At 42.2% G+C, this 19,084-nt stretch overlaps 1 protein-coding gene across 4 annotated transcripts in view; it reads left to right on the forward strand.

Moving 5' to 3' along the window:
* Window positions 1-1,254: 1,254 nt before the first annotated feature.
* Window positions 1,255-19,084, forward strand: part of ZNF609 (zinc finger protein 609) — a 231,450-nt gene continuing 213,620 nt past the window's right edge. For 3 of the 4 annotated variants that reach the window (XM_046008418.1, XM_046008419.1, XM_046008420.1), the window contains exon 1: window positions 1,320-1,435. The gene's annotated coding sequence lies outside the window, so the exon portion shown is untranslated. Of the gene's footprint in view, window positions 1,436-19,084 lie in introns of all 4 variants that reach the window. The other variant, XM_046008422.1, reaches the window with a different exon arrangement.

The raw sequence follows: 19,084 nt of genomic DNA on the forward strand, positions 1-19,084 counted from the left end.
CACCTGGAATCAGTACTGCCCTATACTGTACTAGAACAAGTTAAATATTGGTAGGCCAAAGGGACATTATTCTTCCTAGGCTAAACAGGCTTAGTGCTCATCTTTAGCCCCCAACCCCATCCCCACCGTGTGTGTGTGTGTGTGTGTGTGTGTGTGTGTGTGTGTGTGAAGATGGAGAGTAAAGGGGTTTTATGGCCTGGCTGTATTCCCAAGTTACACACTATCTTGAGTGGCACTGTTGAAGGATGCCTCAGGAGAAGGGAAGAAAGATAAAAACTGCTGAGCTAAAATGATCAAGGACACCGGAAGGACATAAGAGGGGCTAAGAAAGGGGAGCCTTGAGAATTAAGAAATTTGTTTGCTATGGAAGGAGGTGGAAGTTTTAGGGAAGAGGTCATGAAAAGTTTGTATTTCACAAGTGAGCGGTGGGTTGGGAGGGTTCACGTAAACATGGACTGAATGTCTACTATGTAGTGCACTGGGCAATCACAGATAAATGGCAGATATGGAAAGGTAAAAGTTACAGTCGTTAGAATAGTGGGTTGCAGAAGGACAGCATCAGGCTTTTAGATAATAAAAAGCAACAAGATTTGGTGATATAGGATGGTGAGATGAAAAGGGATACAGAAAGATGAGAAGTGGGTACTTTGCAGAAAAAAAACAAGTGGTAATCCTAAGAAAGAAACTAGAGAACAAAGGATAAAACAAATTAGGAGGTTGATAATTTGCCGAATCAAAGGATAAAATGGATGAAACCATTATGAGCTGTGCTTGCTCTTCTGTTCTTTGTGGATGTTCAAAAAAGCCCTTATGGCCTTTTCTTCTGGACACCTACGGAACTGGTATCTTATGCATTTAAGGTATGATTCCCCAGAGATCTCTCTGCGAGGAAGTCTGGTCCTGCGAGAGTTCTTTCCGCGAGGGAAGAGCGTTAGGTTCGAGCTCTCCAGTCCAGGTTTCTCCGAGTTTATCTCTGTTTTAACCGGCTCGCCGGGTTTTCCAGCATTCCCAGAGCTACGACTCTAATCCGGGCTCGGTGTGACCGCGCATTCCGAGACCCAGGATTTGGCTCTTTCATCCAGGTTCCGGGTTTCCCCGGCGCACTCCTACTCCAGACTCCACAGCAGCCCGGAATCCAGATCCGAGGGCCCGGAGTCCAGTTTCCGGGTCTTCGGGGCGGCCCTGGTTGTCCCGGATCGCGGCGGCGGCGGCGGCGGTGGCGGCGGCTGAGGGACCCGCGGCCCCGGACACAGCGGCACCGGCCGGGCGGGGCGGAGCGGCGCGGGGAGGGGGCGGAGAGCCGGAGCTGAGGCGGGGTGGGGTGGGGGGGAGGGGCCGCGGGAACGGATGGCGGCCTGGGCCCCGTAGCAGCGGCGGCTCTACGGCCCGGGGCCCCGGGCGGGCGGAGGTGGCGGCTCCCGGGACCGGCCGCGCGGTGAGTCCGAAGCTTTGTGTGGAGCCGGGGCTGGGGGAGGAGAAAGGCAGTGGCGCTGAGGGGGGCCGGGGCTGAGGGGGCCGGGGGCAGCGGCGCCTGACGGAGGAAGTGGGGGTTGGGGGGCTGGGGCGGAGCGAGGGGAAGGTGTGTTTGGGGGGGAAAGGGGGGTCGTTGCGTGGGTGGGGGAGGGGGCGTCGAGGGGCGCGGGGTGAAGTTCAAAGCGTGGCCGGGGCCGGTTCACCCTCAGGGTAGGGGTGCCCAAGAGAGGATTAGGGTCAGACCAGGTTGTGGGGACAGGCCAGAGAGTTTCAGTGACGAGTCTGGGTATCTCGAGGGGCCCTAAGGCGGCTGGGGCTAGTCAGGGAGTTAGGGGGGTTCAGGGGTAAGGGTTGGGAGCAGGACGTGTGCGCGGCCTTGGGGTGGGGGTGGGGGGGCAAGGTGGCCCGGAGCGTGCAGTAAGTAGGTTGTGGGTGTGTGCTCCTTCCAGTCTTCAGGTCACATTTACTCCTGTCCTTTTCTTCAAGATGGAGGGATCCCTGGGCCTGGCCCTTAACTGCTCTCCTTGTACCCCCGGGAGGATTTGTGACCCTGTCCTGTTTGGAAAAACCCATGCTGCCCTCTTTTCCCTTTATGTGTAATTACGGTTGGATCATCTCTGTGCTTTGCTCAGATTCTCCTTCCTCCCTCTGGGGTTGAGGAGGAGGAGACACATCTGACCAATTAATGTGTGTTTGTGAAACAGGCAGCAGCAAACAGTCATTTCAGCTTCTAGGAATTAGGCTCACACAGGGTGGAGAGATCAGAGCCCTTCAGGGGGAATATTTCTGAACAAATCACAGATGATTAAATTCTCTAAGAAACAGCTTCCTACCTAAATGAGAGTGGGAAAGATGGGGGAGAAAACCTGTCTGTTCTAGCCATGTGTCCAGAGCCCCAGGGGTTGAGGAGAGTCCCCAATCCCCACAGGCCTCTCTTTTCTGTACTAGGCTTTGCTCTGCAGCCTTGAGTTAATTTCACCCCTGCTGCTTTGTCTTGGGGGAGGGAGTGCTGGTTTAGGCTGTTGTGAGGAGATGACTGTTCTGCTGCCACACACAATAGTCTGTGTCATTTTATCGGGAGTGCTACCCCAGAGCTGAGAACTGCTGCTGCAGAGATAAACCGGTCCCTCTCACCCGCCTATTGTGTACACAGTGAAGGTCATAGGTTCAAGTCTTGTCTGAGAGCTTTGGATATGCTCCATCTCCCAGGCTCCTCAGTGCCATTTTCTTCCTTTTCCAGACTGGGGCTTGCCATTGGAGGAGGCCAGACAGAAAGGCTCTTCTTTTTGAGTGAGGAACAATGCAGAGCTCATTGGCACACATTTTTCAGAAGAATAGGGAATGCCAGCCATGTTGTGCCTGCCTCTTTGGCTAGCCTGTATTAAGTTGTGGAGGAATCCTGTCTGGGAGACTCAATCCGATGTTTGTGTCAGACCTTTAAGGAAGAAGACTCCAAGGGGAGGTTTCCACTCTTGTTTGAACCATCATATTTCTTTTTAAACAGATTGGACACTCAACAGTGATTTTTGCTTGTTTAGGAATACCACTAAAAACCTTTGCAGGGTTAAGATAGGGAGTCAAGGACCAAGTACCTTTTTAATGGTGACTTCCTGGTCAGTAATAATTGCACAACAAAAAAAAGCCGCAGAATTTGCCTATCTGGGCAAGAGCTATGGAAACAAAACAACTTTCTTTTTAATCTTTATTTTAATTCTGATGGAAAGAGATGACTTGCCATTGTGCATAAAGGCCATCTCTGCCTTTGTATTAGGGAGAAATTTGTCAAAGTGATGATCGTAAAAATCATTTGAGGTCTTGGGGTTTGTTAATGAGAGAAGGATGAGAATAAGCTAGAAAAAACGCTATCCTTGTAAAAATCTCATAGAAGTGTCCAGATAGTATTTAGGTGCTATTAGTTGGGTAAAAAATTATTAGGGATTAGAAATGAGGTTTCCATTTAGTATATTAAGGAAAACTTTTAAGAAGAGATTAGAAATCAGACTCCTTGTGAGAGGGCAATTGCACACAATGCACTGTGTACACAATAGCCAACCATAGCCTATAGGATATTGTTGAATAGGAATTTTAGCCTTTGATTTTGGTAGAGGTCTTGTTCTGAAGTGCTGAGTCTATGTGCCTCCCTCATCCCTTAATTTCAATGAGTTTCTTAAAATGATGACTTGCTGCTTAGGTGTTGGGCTTTGTTGGGAGGGAACATGTTCTTGATGACAAACTATCTTAAAGTCTTACTAGAAGTGTTGTCAGTCTTTAGAGTATTTCCAACTTACCTGTCCAAGGTCTCTGGGTGAAGCCTCACCTAAATAGAGTCCAAAGCATTTTGTCTTTGGGTTGTAGGCATTCATTCTGAATCCTGTCAGGTCACAGTGAAGGCAAAAGCCTCCTATTAAGTTTGCCCTGATTAGAATTAGTGGTTTCAGAGTTGGGTCCTTGCCACAGGGAGTCTTCTGAGTCTTCTGATTATGACCATCTTTCAGAGAGCACTTTGGTTTTCTTGGTAGAAAATGTTCTCTTGTGAGAGGTCTGATAGCTGGGCAGATTAGTGCTTATTTTGTGTGAGGATATAGGAGCATAATTTTGGCTCCTGGTAGTAATTATGTTGCAATTAGCATATAGCAACTAAAGGACTGGAACAGGATAATTCGTTGAGGGGTTTAGCATTGCTCTGGCGATTAGAAGTGCCACTCCTTATTTATTTGACTCCGAACACTACTGCCATGGGCTCAACCATGGACTCAACTATGGAGACTTCACAAGTTCTTCCCCCCCTCTTTTCTGCCAGGTACCATAGCACTTTGCAACTGCCACTTTCTTCTGCTACATAGGTAGCTGAGCAATTGTTATTTCCCTTGTGGAAAACCAGTCATGGATGGGAATACTGCCAGACAGATGGGGCCACTCTGAGATAAGGCAGCCTTATGTTGTGTGGCAAGTTTTCTTTTCAGCAGTTCAATTTTCACTTCTACTTGATTTTTAAAAATCCGTTTCCTTTAAAAAACAACAGCAACAAGAACAAACCCCACAAAATACAAGATCACATAGTGTGCTGAATATGCTATCATGATATCTCTCATAAAATTTGGCTGTGACTGACAAAATGAAGATCGTTGATGCTGATTGGCAGGATCTGGGCCCACTGAGTGTCAGTGAAGGACTCTTTTCACTAGGGAACAGGTAATTCACCAAAGCACCTGCCTAGCTGGGCATGTGGAATTGGCAGCAGCTGTGCAGCTGAAGAGGGATTATTGAGCAGGTGGTTAAAGAATCACATGCCACAGTGACAAGAAAATTCTGGGTCTTCCGTGGTTTAGGTTCAGTTCGTATGTGTGAAATTGCTCTTTGTTTCACATTTCTTAATGTCTGGTACAGGTTTGTTAGTAAGATGGAAAAAAAGATAAAAAGATAGAAAAAAGATTCTTCTTTCTCTATGTTTCTTGTAGAATACTGAGCAACATGCCATAGACATAGGGCATTATGTCTAGCTGGCCTTATTGTATTTCTGTGATTTCTGGCTTTATGCCCTATGAATGGGAAGGAAATGGTGGTAATTCAGTTTTCTAGTGCTTGTTTATTAGAGGGAAATGGGAAGGAGAAAATTCTTTGCTTTCAGTGTGGTGAAATAGATTTAACCCACTGGGAGACTACCCAGCAGGTTTTATGCAAAAGATATAATTGACTTTTTGTGTAGGTCTACCTGACATGCCTCCCTCAAGAAATTTGCATGTGTTTTTATTTTATGAATGTAAATCTCCATATGAAATTTGCATCTCTTCAGATGTCCTCTTCCATTTTTAGTTTCTTCTAGCACCTTTATAACTCTTTTTTCTGGCACTGAGATTAACATCACTTGTTAATCTAAAATCGTCTCAAGCCAAATCATGTTAAGAAAATAATACCTCAACTGTATATTTATCTTAGAAACAAGTATAGCATTTCCTATAACTTGGAGGAGGACTTTCTATTTTTAGGTTTTTTGCAAATTCCCAGGTTTTTCTTGTAGGTTACCATCATCATCTTCTGTTAATATATTATTTTTCTTTTGTGTGTTCATGCCACTATAGTAGGCAGTGCCATAGAGCCAAAGTGTATGAACAAATAACTTGGGTGTTTATTTTCTGATTTTTTTAGGGCCTCTAGTCATTTTCTGTGTCAGGTCAACACAACAGGCTCTGTGCTGCCCCCCTCATTGAATTCACTGGGTACTAATTAACAGTTGATTGAAGGAAAGTAAGTGATATTAACTGTTTAGAGTTCAGAAAACCCTTTTCCAAGTGGAGTGAAGCCTCTTTAAGGGATAGAGAGAGCTTAGATACATAGATTGATTGATTGATTAGGGGAAAGGGAGGCAATGGTATAAGGCCAGGGCCAGTAGACCACTGCAAAGACAGGAACATTTGCAATTATCTGCTTAAACCTGGTTGGTAACCAGCTTTAAGTGGGAGTCTCGCAGTTATTTGTATAGTATTAACTTCTCGGAAAGAATATAACGTTTTTTATTTACCCATATGAAGCCATCACAGTTGTTTGTTTGTTTTAAACTGTTCACAAATCACAATATACTTTCCTAGCATTTTCAGTAGTTTGCTTCCTCATGCTTTTTCCCCTCCCCCATCTCCCATCCTAGTTCCCTGCTCTGAAGACTTCTCCAGCAGCTTGGAAACACTCTAATTACTGTAGCTATTATAGTCACAACCCAGATCTTCCACCTCCTTCCCACTCACCCCTTTCTATCTTCCTTCCCCCTCCCCTTGCTCTAGCAGCAGGAGTTGAACTGCAGTCTCATGAGCACAGTCAGATCTATGAATGAGCTTTATATCTTGTCAAGGCAGAACTCCAGATCCAACAGGGCTGATTTTTCATGGTCCTCTTGCTGTTTGTTCTTGGATCAGAGTCCCAGAAATAAGAGATGGCAAATACCTATTAGGTCATATCTAGTCCATCACTCAGGAGCAAACCTCCAATCTTTCTCTTGTCTCTGTGAGAATTTTTTCCTTCTTTCTTTTGCAGGTGAAAGCTGTCTGATGCCAGGAAAGCTCTGAAACTGCCTTCTTTTTATTGTGCTCTCTGGTCATTAGTGTATGACCAACTTTGCTCTCCTGGATTTTTATTCTTACACCGTTTTCATGATTACTTGCTCCCAGCAATATCTCTACCCCCTTCAAGTTCAGTCCTTTTTGATTATTGGCACCACATTTGTGGGTTCCTTTAGTACTGTCAGTTATCTATACCAGAAGTTATCATTTTTCAAACCTTTTCCACTAGGGTCATTGTGGCCTCATCTTAAGGAGATACACTTCACAAACGCCCAGGTCACACACCTTGGCATGTAGTAACTAATAAAATGGTTCAGAAAATATGTGTGAGGTTGTGCCCTTAAGAAACTCCTGGATTGGATATACAAATGCTGCTGCTTTCTGTTTAATTTGGAGTACTTCCTGTTCTAACCCTTTGTTCTCCTTATGTGGATGGATTTTATTTTTGTGTGGCTTAGTTACAGTTATTGTTTGATTTAAGAGTGTTTTCTTTGCTAATACAGCTTTTCAAAGAATAGAATAGGGTATCATAAAATCTCCTCACTATTATGCTTCTGACCAGCTGTGTGACCTTGTGCTAGTCACTCCACTGTTTTCACTTTCCTTATTTGTAAAATGAGTACATTAAACAAGATCATCTCTCAAGGTTCCATTTAGTTGTAGAATTTTATGATACTAAGATTGTGGTGGAAGAACAGGCAACTTATTGATAGAAGTTTTTTATTACTGTGTCAAAAATATAGTCAGTATACAGGAAGGCTAATGAGTAAAGCCTTGGTTCTCTGGGGTTTGATCCTTACTCCTCTTTGATATGTTTGTAAAGCTTTTTACTGTGCATTTTTTACTAGGCCATCTTCTTTTAGAGGCTCTTATAACCTTATTGTGCAGGTTCACCAGCTTATCAAATATATTTTTTTCTAGTCTGCTCAAGCCATAGAAGTGGGAATCAGAAAGCTGTAGAAAAAACACCTCAGATTGTGAGAAGGAAATTGTACCTTGAAAGATTTGCCAGAAGCAAATTTGTGTGTTAAGTCAGCAATCTAAGATTTTAAAATCTCTTTTATCTGAAATCTTTAAGTCAAATGGGTCTGATCGTGGAGGTGGGTTAGGTACTTTTCCATTTTTGACCAATCATTAGAAAACTTGCTTTGAATTAATTTCTTGGGATTAAATATGATTGCCCACTGTGTTTTGTTTGGAAAATAAAATTATGTGATTTTATGCCAGAAAATGCTAAATTGATGACATTTGGTAAAGTATAACTAACAGGGAGGATCCCTGAAATGCCCTGTAAAGGGACTGAGGGATAGAAAGGTGGTGGGTGTTTGTAGAAACTGTGGAATTGACAATAATGTTAAGAAACCTTTGCTTTCAAGCAGTTTAAATGAATAAAATTACATAACCACGTTAATTCCCCAAGTTAGGATTTTTATCAGCATTTTCTAGTTAATTCTTAGAGTGGGGACTTCCAGTAGCCGCTATTTATTGAGTATTAAGATGGTGGTCTTTCAGTCTTTTTTTCTTTCTTTGTTAGTATAGCAAAAATCACATGTTTAATCTACTTTTGAACATTGGAAGAAGCATTCACTGTTTTAAAGTTTGCATTTCTTTATTTTTTAAAAAATATTTATTTATTTATTTGTCAGAGAGAGAAGGAGTGCACAAGCAGGGGGAATGGCAGGCAGAGGGAGAAGCAGGCTCTCTGCAGAGCAAGGAGCCTAATATGGGACTCCATCCCAGGACCTTGGGATCATGACCTGAGCTGGAAGCAGACCCTTAACCGACTGAGCCACCCAGGATAAATTTCCATTTAAAACATCCATCAGTCTGTAACAGAAAAATCTGGTGGATAGAACTATTGTTCATCACAAAAAGTCCTGGGAATGCTTTGCTTTGTTTCCAGCCATCTTCAGCATATTACTAATTTTGGGGTAATCTAAAGGTTAGTTTGAGAAGTGCTCCACTTGAATATGACATTTTAGAAAGATTTATATTAGAAATACAAGTAGTTTTTATTTTTTATTTTAAAATTATTTTTATTAACATACAATGCATTATTTGCCCCAGGGGTACAGGTCTGTGACAAGTAGTTTTTATAGATGGGTTTTTGTTTTGTTTTTTAGGTGTCAAGTGATGCATAGGGTATTGAATTGGAAAGTGGCCAGAGTAGATGCCATGCAACCTTTGGAAATCAAACCATACTATGAATGAAATCCAGATCCTGGCAGTTAGGCCACATTGCATGCTTGGTACTGTATTGCATACTTGTATCTGTAGTTTCTTAGGCTGTAGTTGAGTATTTGTTGGGGAATGCATCAGTGTCTGCTCTATTCTGTGTATAAAGTACAGCTAATCGGCTTTTGGCATATTACCAGCAATGTTTCTAGCAATACTTCTAGGTAGACACTTTAGGTTTTGTTAGGATGAACTTTCATTTATGTGAGCAGAAGTGGATGTTCAAGAATGTACCTTCTAAATTTCAGTGACAGATTCTGAAGTTTGGTGTGAAACTCAGCATTAATCTTTGTTCTGGGACTGATCCTTCTAGAGCAGTCTTAAAAAATGCTATTAGAGGGGTGCCTGGGTGGCTCAGTGGGTTAAGCCTCTGCCTTCGGCTCAGGTCATGATCTCAGGGTCCTGGGATCAAGCCCCGCATCGGGCTCTCTGCTCAGCAGGGGGCCTGCTTCCCCCTGTCTCTCTGCCTACTTGTGATCTCTCTCTTTCTCTTTCTCTCTCTGTAGCAAATAAATAAAATCTTAAAAAAAAAAAAATGCTATTAGAGGGGCGCCTGGGTGGCTCAGTGGATCAGGCCGCTGCCTTTGGCTCAGGTCATGATCTCAGGGTCCTGGAATCAAGCCCCACATCAAGCTCTCTGCTTAGTGGGGAGCCTGCTTCCCCCTCTCTTTCTGCCTGACTCTCTGCCTACTTGTGATCTCTCTGTCAAATAAATAAATAAAATCTTTTAAAAAATGCTATTAGAAGTGGAATTACAGGAAGAGAAATGGCTATTGTGCAGCTTTTGGGGTATGTGAATCTGAAGGAGGGAGGAGGGAAAATTTTTTTCTATTTGGCATCTGCTTATGAATGTATTTCCAGTCCATCACTTCTGACTCTTGCCTATCCCTTTCTCTCCTAAGCATTACACTTCTTCCAGTTACGATGGCACAAAACTTTGGACTCAAATTTGGTTCTTTTTCTTACTCCCTACCTCATCTAATCATTCACTAAAATTGGATTATTCTAAATAGCTTGCCACTGAGCTTTGCTTTTTCATCTGACCTAGTTCAGGCCTTCATCCATATATTATTGCAGTCACCTCATGGTTAATGACTCTATTCCATAGTACAGTCTGCTGCAATATTATTTTAATCCTTTTTAATGTAGGCTCTAAGCCCAGTGTGGGGCTTGAACTCGCAACCCAGAGATCAAGAGTCACACACTCTACCACTGAGTGAGCTAGCTGCCCCAGTATTACTACAGTTTTTCTTTATTTGCTTAACTGATTTTTTTTTTTAAGATTTTATTTATTTATTTGACGGAGACACAGCAAAAGAGGGCACACAAGCAGGGGAGTGGGAGAGGGAGAAGCAGGCTTCCTGCTAAGCAGGGAGCCTGATGTAGGGCTGGATCCCAGGACCCCCTAGGATCATGACCTGAGCCCAAGGCAGATACTTAACAACTGTTATTGAGCAGTTAAGTATCAGGCCATACGTGGTCCCTCTCCTTTCATAGCTTAAAATTGTAGTTGGGGAGACCAAAAATCAACTGATAGATGTATGATCATGAACTAAAGTGCCCTGAAAGAATTTGGTTCTAGACGAGTATATGACAAGGAACCCAGTGTAGTTGTTTCCATCTTTTTTTGGTTTTGTTTTGTTTAGACCCATCGCGGGGCTTGAGCTCAGAACCCTGAGATCAAGACCTGAGCTGAGATTGAGTTGGTGGTTTAACTGACTGAGCCACCCAGGTGCCCCTTTAAGTTTTATTTAATAATTTTTTTAAGTAATCTCTACATTTAACTTAGGGTTTGAACTCATGACTCCAAGAGTCCCATGCTCCCTGACTGAGCCAGCCTGAGCCAACCAGGTGCCCCATTGTTTTTTTGTTTTGATTTGTTTTATGATTTTATTTGATTTTTTTAAAGGATTTTGTTTATTTATTTGATGGACAGAGATCGCAAGTAGGCAGAGAGGCAGGCAGGGGCGGGGAGCAGGCTCACCGCTGAGCAGAGAGCCCGATGTGGAGCTCGATCCCAGGACCCTGGGACCATGACCTGAGCCAAAGGCAGAAGCTTTAACCCACTGAGCCACCCAGGCACCCCATGATTTTTTTTTTTTTTTTTTTTTAGAAAGAGTGAGCAAGCACTCATGCCAGAGCAGGGCGTGGGGGTGGGGGCAGCGGCAAAGGGAGAGGTAGAGAGAGAATCCTAAGCAGGCTTCACGCCCAGCACAGAGCTCAATGCCAGGCTCTATCTTACGACCCGAGATCATGACCTAAGCCAAAATCACGAGCTGACGCTTAACCAACTGAGCCACCCAGGTGCCCCTTAAGATTTTTTTTTTAAGTAGTCTCTATATCCGATGTGGGGCTCTAACTCAAAACCCACAGATCAACAGTTGCATGCTCTGCCGGCGAAGTCAACCAGGTGTCTCCCAGTATAGATTTTTTAAAATACAGTTCTTATCATTTCACTTCTTGCTGAAAAACCTTAAAGGGCTCCTTATTCCCTGCATAGACCAGCACTCAACATCCTCTATAATCTGACCAACCTTGGCCCTCCTCAGCCCCCATTTCATTTCTTTCTCTTTTTGCAGCCCTTTCTTCAGCTTATCCTACATTTTTCATTCTCAACACCTTTTTTTTTTTCTTTTCTGTTGGAATGGCCCTCGCTGCTCCAAAGCATTCAAATCTGACCCTTCAGCCTACCAAAAAATTTCATCTCCTTCCCAAAGCCTTTCTTAACCCTTTTCTTCCCACCCAGCTTTCTCTAAAATTGATTTCATCTTCCTCTGTATCTCTCTTTGCTCTGTTATAGCGCTTTCTCACAAGTTGTCTTTAATTAGTTATTTGTGAATATATTTTTTTCCTCCCTCATTTTGAACTGCCTGAGACATCGCTGTCTCCTCTGTTCCTTGTGGCTTCTCGACCAATGCCTTGAATATTACTTTATGCTTAATTAATACTTGCTGAATTGAATTGGAATTTGATTTTTGAAAACAGAAACTTCTTGTAATTTTTTTTCAGGCCTCTTTTTTTTTTTTTAAGATTTTATTTATTTATTTGACAGAGATCACAAGTAGGCAGAGAGGCAGGCAGAGAGAGAGAAGGGAGAAGCAGGCTCCCTGCTGAGCAGAGAGCCCGATGTGGGCCTCAATCCCAAGACCCTGAGATCATGACCTGAGCCAAGGGCAGAGGCTCAACCCACTGAGCCACCCAGGGGCCCCTTCAGGCCTCCTTTTATGTTAAGGTAACTTCCATTCAACACATTTTATCCCAAACTGAATAACCTAGGACTATAAAAGCATTCAGAAATCCTTCAGAATCAAGGGCAAGCATTTGTTGCTTTTACTGCCTGCAGCAGTACTGTGGTACCATATATCCTAGCTGATGGAAGACTTTGGGGAGGGAGAGGAGTAGTACATGGCAGGTGGAGGCAATGTAGGTCAGACATGGGAACCAGACTGGTTCTGTTAGAGGAATATAGGCACTGTTGGGCCCTCTGGGTATTGTTGACCTCTGGGAGGTCTTTTTAGTTTTTCTTATTTACTTCTTTCATTCTATAAATATTTATTGGATTCCTGTTATTTGTGAAGCCCTGGTCTAGCTGCTTAAAATCTATCAGTGAACAAAATAGACCAAAAACAACCAATCAAACAAACAAAAAAATGAAAAAAAAAAAATCCCCCAACCTCATGAATCTTATCTTTAAACAGAAGGACCTAGAACTAAGCATAATGAATAATTACATATTATTGTGAGGCCAATAAATGATGTGAGAAAAGTAGAACATTGTAAGGGGGATTAGGTATGTGGAGGAGGTATAGATGAAAGAGGTGGGAAGGCTGTAGCTTTAAATAAGATGGTCAGGGGCACCTGGGTGGTACAGTAGGTTAAGCATCCGACTCTTGGTTTAGCTCAGGTCTGATCTCAGGGTCGTGAGATTGAGCCCCATGTTGGGTCTTGGGCTGAGTTTGGAGCCTGCTTCAGATTCTCTCCTCCCTTCACTCCTCATCCTGCTGTGTATGTCTGTCTGTCTCAAATAAATCTTTAAAAAAAAATAAGACAGAGTTGGCATACTTGAGAAGCATGTTACTGGTTGTTAGGCACTTTGCTGAGGTTATTGAATGCTGCCTAGCAGAGAGAAAGAGGCAGTGTCTGCAGTTGTTCCAAAGAGTTCAGCTGACATAGAGGGGGAAACAGCTTCTCCTTATGTTCTTTTCTCCTGGCTGCTCCTCTGGTTGGCATTCCTGGAAGTTAATCATGGTGAAAATTGCAGTCAGTCATGTCTGGAAGACACCAGGGGTAGAACTGGAGGCCCTGTAGCCAGTTCCCTGAGGGGTGGGATTTACTCTTTTGCTAACTGGGTCTTGGATACCTAGAGTAAAGGGTGAGGTAGCCCCTGAGTTGTCTCCTGACTCAAGGGGAGAAGTCCAATATGACCTTCGTGGTGAGGCCTCACCAACTTTGGGGTAGCTCTTTAAAAATAAGCTTTGAAGGAGTATGCACTCTGCTCCCAGCTTAAAAATTGAATTTTCAGGTTTCTGGTATTTTGACTTCCTCTAAACACATAGCTAGCTGTGTTCTGGAAGTCTCAATACCTAATGCATTAGCCTGACGATGAAGATGTCTTATGATGTCTGGATGCTCTCTTGTTTGACTTGTGTGTTTTCTTACAGTTTCCTGTAAGAAATTTTCTTACAGGAATTTTCTTACAATTTCCTTGCTTGCCCTTTCCTCACCCCTCTATTTGTTCATTATTTTTCCTGGTCCTCGTTCCTTTTTTGCTTACATGAAGCTGATAGGAAACAGAAATCCCTTAGGCCAGACTGCCACTTTGGTAATTGGCTGGAAGCTAAAATTCCTACCTAATATACAAGAAATGGCATGTCTTATTTCTGTCCTTGGGTTATATAGAATGCAGCTTGTGGACATCAAGCTCTCAGCTGGTTGTACGGTATGCTCTTCAAGGTAGCTGAGGTAGGTAGTACCTGAACACTATTTTTAGTTATTTATACATCAACTTGTGCAGTTGCAGTGCATAAGGAGACCTATTTGCCATTCCATAAAAATATGCTGTTTTTGATATATAATTTTATAATAAAGTTTCTCTTTCTTTAAGATCTTATTTATTTGACAGAGAGACAGCAAGAGGGAACACACAAGCAGGGGGAGCTGGAGAGGGAGAAGCAGGCTTCCTGCTGAGCAGGGAGCCCGATGTGAGACTCTATCCCAGGTCCCTGGGATGACCTGAGCCAAAGGCAGATGCTTAACGACTGAGCCACCCAGGCATCCCTATAATAAAGGTTCTTTGGGGCGCCTGGCTGGCTAGGTCCATGGAGCATGGGACTCATGATCTCAGGTGGTGGGTTCAAGCCCCACCTTAGTTGTGGAGATGGTTTAAGAATAAGATCTTAAAAAAAAAAAAAAAAAAAAAAAGACTTCAATTCTAGAATAAAGGTTCTTTTTTTTTTTAAGATTTTATTTATTTATTTGGCAGAGATAGAGAGGGAACACAAGTGGGGGCAGGAGGAGCAGAGGAAGAGGGAGAAGCAGGCTTCCCGCTGAGCAGGGAGCCCCACATGGGGCTTCATCCCAGGACCCTGGGATCATGACCCAAGCCAAAAGCAGACACTTACCCACTGAGCCACCCAGGCTTCCCTAGAATAAAGGTTCTTAATGAACTCAGGTCCATGCTAAGAAGAATTTGTTTTATTTAGGCAGATGATTGTAATGTTAGGTGGGCTTCCAAGCAAATTTCACATGGCTTTCCTCTCAGTTTGCCATATATCAAACTTGAAGTCATAGGTTCTCACTACATGTGCTTAACTGGTACAGTCATACATTACTGATATTGTGAACTTTTAAGGCCAGCAGCTGTTAATTCAAGCGTATGTTGTTATTTTTTATTTTAGTGGTTTGAAAGGATCTCCGTTTAATGACCAAGGTGTATTGCTTTATTAGTAAAAATGCTTTGACATAGCTAGTGAAAACTGTTTTTTCAGTAGTAATGTTTCTGTGGTTTGTATTAGTTGGCCCTTCCCGACCTAGCAGAGCTGGAAATCTTGGCAATGTGGATTTCAGATGAGTTCCATAATACTATTTGACAAAGAGAAAAGTGTAGGGCAGTGTTTGTCAATATTCTTTTTCTTGAGCCTTTATATAAGAAAGGAATTCAGTTTTAACAAGGTCACATTGGGGTAGGTGACATAATGGTGAAGTGACATTTTCTTCCAGCAACAGATATACGTTGTACCTGAATATGTGATCTGAGGTTTACTTAAAGGTTTTAGGTTTATTTAAAAGTGTCACTGACGTAAACATGATTAGTGCCATTTCTCTCCTCTTCTATGAAGTTTTTTCCTTCTTTCTTGGTAGGCAAAATAATCTTATAATAATTTAATTCACATCTCGGGTGCTTGATGGAAGGAGACTAATTGTGGAAATGTATTGCTTGTAGACTATGCACCTGATAGGGATGATAGAGACAGCAAGGTATTATATTTTTTATAAGGATTGAGATCCTTGTTTAAATAACAATATTGCATTCTTTTTTTTTTTAAGATTTTTTAAAATTTATTTTTTGTCAGAGAGAGAGAGGGAGAGAGGGATCACAGGCAGACAGAGTGGCAGTCAGAGTTAGAGGGAGAAGCAGGCTCCCCGCTGAGCAAGGAGCCCGATGTGGGACTTGATCCCAGGACGCTGGGATCATGACCTGAGCCGAAGGCAGCTGCTTAACCAACTGAGCCACCCAGGCGTCCCACAATATTGCATTCTTAATCAAAATAATATGACTGAGTTGGAGCTGTTAAAGGAGATTAAGGAAGCTAAAAAATAGGCCAGATAATAATAATATGCAGTTTATTTATACATGGATTGGCTAAATACTTCATTGGGAACAAATGCGAAGATATGGTTTTGAGCAAAACAAACTGCTTCTTCAGTTGGCAGTTTTAGAACCTACAAAGCAAAGAAAGAAACTGCATTTTACTATTGATAAAATTTCTGTAGGTCAGCACTACTTAATAGTAATCATATCTTGGCTCTTTTCCTCCCAGCCAACTGGGAAGGAAGCCTCAAGAATTACTGTCCTAATCATGGTGTACCAACCGCCACTTCTGTGATGGGCTCTGTGCATGCATCTTACTGAGTCAAAAAATTAAATCATCTTATCTGATTCTCAACCTCACAAAAAATAGTAATCATATATTGACTAAGGTAGCATTCTTCAGGGAGAGGAAGAACAAAATCTTTCACATGGGGATTCACTTTTAAGAAATGGAGCTATGATCAAGTATGTACATTAGGAAAAGTAGAAAAATTTTAGAAAGCAAATAACCCATTGCAAAATTAAAGGCTTAAAAATCATTGTATTAGAAATCCAAAAGAAAAGAAATGAAAGCTAGGGATCAAAAGGACTGTACAAAACAGATAGTTATTTGGCATAGTCTTAGAGGCTGTAGAGAGAAGAAAACTATCTTTAAAATACAGATATTTTCATTCAAGGACAAAGAAACCCACAAAGTGATGATGGGTGAGTGCCACCTAGAAATTAGGTTAAAGAAAGAAACGGGGGGAGGGGGGGAAGAAACAAAATTTGATAAGCCTCTTTGTACAGCTGATGGTCAGAATTTCCTGTTTGTTTTTATTTTTTTATTTTATTTTTTAAAAAATATTTTATTTATTTATGTGACAGATAGAGATCACAAGTAGGCAGAGAGGCAGGAGAGAGAGAGGAGGAAGCAGGCTCCCTGCTGAGCAGAGAGCCCAATGCAGGGCTCGATCCCAGGACCCTAGGATCATGACCTGAGCTGAAGGCAGAGGCTTAACCCACTGAGCCACCCAGGTGCCCCTGTTTTTATTTTTTTAAGGGGACGTGTTAGAAATAGAAAGGCAGCTAGAAAATTGGTAAGACTACTTGATCATGGTGTGAAGGATCCATTCAGGAATGAAAGCATCAGAGAATTTCCTCCTAAGCAGATTAAAGTTTCTAGGTCGAATGATGATAGATGCTTAACTTTTTTTTTTTTTCTTCCTGGTTAGAACATGAATTAATCTTTTTCAAAGCACAAAAAGTATAGAAAAATATAAAGTCCCAGGAATTATCCCAGAAATATTAGCATTTGTTTAGTATTTCCAACACATTTTTCTCCCACATCACTAAACTTGATTAGATCAAGTATCTCTACTCAAGATTTTAGAAGGAATTCAAGGGTAAACTATAAATCTCTTAGTGAAAGTCTGTTACTTAAAGTTGTGAGTGGCATGATCATTACACTAATGGGACTGGTGTAGATTTCAGATGTGATTCTCTCCATAAGAAGGGTCTGGAGATGGAGAGACAAAAAACTGTATTGGAAATTGATAAAAATACAAAGTAAATATTGAGTTGACTTGGTACTGTTCATGTAACTTACTGGGGCTAAGGTGATAGGTTAGTTTACATAACAAGTCACATATGACAAATCATTAATAGTTGTGTGTGGACAAAGTTGTCACCAGCGGACATTGTTTACTTTGAGAGACTTTTGTAAAAGTTAGGCCAAGGCTATTTAAAAACTTTACTCATGGAATGGGAGAAAATGTTGTGTTGTATATTAGCAAACTGACTTTCTGACAGTCCATAGTTCCTTCTCTGCAGTTCTAAAACTCAAAAACTGAAAACTGAGCTTTTATAAGGTAGACACAAACCTGATTGTGTCTGTTGAGGCTATTCACAGTCTTTTTATTGTCCAATTTCAAGTAAATATTCATCTTCCTTAGGAATATCAATGAGTTTAATGTTGGGGGCTACCCCAGTTTCTACTGAGAGTATTGTATAGGGTATATAAATTATCTCATGTTTTTAAAGGTGAAGCAGCTGTAGCTCAAATAAGTGCAGTGACTTGTCTGTAATTGTTAAGCATCTAAGAGAAAGTAAAGAATAGAATTGAGGTTTTCTGCCGTTTCCGTTGTTTTGTTTTGGCTTTTTATGCGTTGTACTATGCTGGTTCCTCATAACATTACCTCCAGGAACCAATCTCATAAGTTCTTCTAGGTAGAAGAGCTTAAGTAAAAACACTCATCTTATTTGACCTTTTAATAAATGTTTTACAGAAGCTTTTTCAGGTAGTGAAGTTCCTGAATCATTTCAATTATAAACTTCAGGAATCTCATGGCTGTTGGGGGTGGGGAGAGATGAAAAATAGATGAGCTTAAATGTGGATAAGTGTTACATTTAAAAAGAGGTAGAAAGAGTACCTAGGTGGCTCAGTGGGTTAAGCCTCTGCCTTTGAATCAGGTCATGATCTCAGGGTCCTGGGATGGAGGCCCACAGTGGGCTCTCTGCTCAGCAGGGAGCCTGCTTCCCCCTCTCTCTCTGCCTGCCTCTCTGCCTACTTGTGATCTGTCAAATAAATTAAAAAAAAGAAAAATCTTAAAAAAAAAGAAAGTCCAAACCACGTTCTTAGGATGAGTAAATTGTAGCTAACCCTTGTAAGCCCCCAAAGACTAGGAATCTTGGTAAGCCAATTCCTAGAAAAATTAGCTCAGTGTGCTGCCAAGGAAATGGTGAGCCTCATTAGGAAGAGAATCAGAATTAAATAGAGATAAAAATAAACATCCCTCTGCGAAACCAAGGTTTGTTTATATTTGGGATAACTGTGTTCTGTTGATCCCCAAGAAACATATGCCAGGGCCAGTGACCAAAGGAGGTAAAGGCTTTAATGAAGACATGTCAAAAAAATTCATCTTTTAAAGACAGAATATTATTGGGGTGCCTGCTGTGACTCACTTGATTAAGTGTCTGACTCTTGATCTCAGCTCAGGTCTTGATCTCAGGGTTGTGAGTTCAAGCCCTGAGTTGAGCTCCATTCTGGGAGGGGCATAGCAACAGGAAGAAAAGAGAATCTCAAGCCAACTCCCCACTGAGCACGGAACCCAATGTGGGGCTCCATGTCACTACCATGAGATCATGACCTCAGCCAAAATCAAGTCAGACGCTTAACTGACTGAGCTACCCAAATGCCCTTGTTTCAATGATTTTTAAAACTTTTAAATTTGAGGGCGCCTGGGTGGCTCAGTGGGTTAAGCCGCTGCCTTCGGCTCAGGTCATGATCTCAGGGTCCTGGGATCGAGCCCCGCATCGGGCTCTCTGCTCGGCAGGGAGCCTGCTTCCCTCTCTCTCTCTCTCTCTGCCTGCCTCTCTGCCTACTTGTGATCTCTCTCTGTCAAATAAATAAATAAATATTAAAAAAAAAAAACTTCTGGGCGCCTGGGTGGCTCAGTGGTTTAAGCCGCTGCCTTCAGCTCAGGTCATGATCTCAGGGTCCTGGGATCGAGTCCCACGTCGGGCTCTCTGCTCG

The sequence above is a fragment of the Meles meles genome, chromosome 6 (assembly GCF_922984935.1).
Source record: "Meles meles chromosome 6, mMelMel3.1 paternal haplotype, whole genome shotgun sequence".
Lineage (NCBI taxonomy): Eukaryota > Metazoa > Chordata > Mammalia > Carnivora > Mustelidae > Meles > Meles meles.